The 758-nt window shown below is 34.4% G+C and overlaps 1 pseudogene; it reads right to left on the bottom strand.

The window, feature by feature from the left end:
• On the bottom strand, window positions 1-120 carry LOC111735008 (annotated as a pseudogene).
• Window positions 121-758: the final 638 nt, after the last annotated feature.

Genomic DNA, 758 nt, shown 5'->3' with positions numbered 1-758 from the left:
TGCCTACAACACCTGGTATTCCTAGGAGGTCTCCCATCCAAAGTACTAACCAGGCCCAACCTTGCTTAGCTTCCAAGATCTCACGAGATCGGGCACATTCAAGGTGGCATGGTTGTAGACGGAATATATATTTTTAATTTTAGTAGATGTTACCAGATTGTTTTCCCAAAGGGTTATAGTAAAGCACACTCACATGAACAGTATGTGGCCTTTTTCTGCCTCCTCCCCAGCCTTGGATGATACCACTTTAAAAATGTTTGCCAATAAGAGGAAAAGTGACATCTCATGAAATTGAGCAATATATTTCCTGATATTTTGATTAGTGTTTACATTTTATCTTAGATGACCCTGCTTGTTTATACCATTTGTCTATTTTTTACTATGTTTTTGTAAAGTTTGTTTATATGAGATTTTAAATGCATTATGTATTAGGTGTTACAAATATTTAATTTTCTCTTTTTTTGTCATTTAACTTAATTTGCATCATCTTTGGCATATGACATTTTGTTTTTATGTAGATAGGTTTGCCCCTCTTAACCCTTAGAATTCTGGGGTTTCTCGTCTTATTTAAGGAAGTCTCTATCATCCTAGAGTTAAAAAATACTCTCCTAGGTCATGTTTTTATATATTTGAGTATTTTCTCTACATTTATCATAGAACTTGTGTGTGTGTGTGTGCATATATGCATGTGTTCGTATGGTTTGAGGTAGTAATCTAGCTTTGTTTTCTCTAATTATGCCAGCAGTACTTTTCCCATT

Source organism: Pteropus vampyrus, unplaced genomic scaffold (assembly GCF_000151845.1).
Source record: "Pteropus vampyrus isolate Shadow unplaced genomic scaffold, Pvam_2.0 Scaffold11460, whole genome shotgun sequence".
Classification (NCBI taxonomy): Eukaryota; Metazoa; Chordata; class Mammalia; order Chiroptera; family Pteropodidae; genus Pteropus; species Pteropus vampyrus.
The sequence above is the reverse complement of the archived record's forward strand: the minus strand, read 5'-3'. Positions and strand labels throughout refer to the sequence as shown.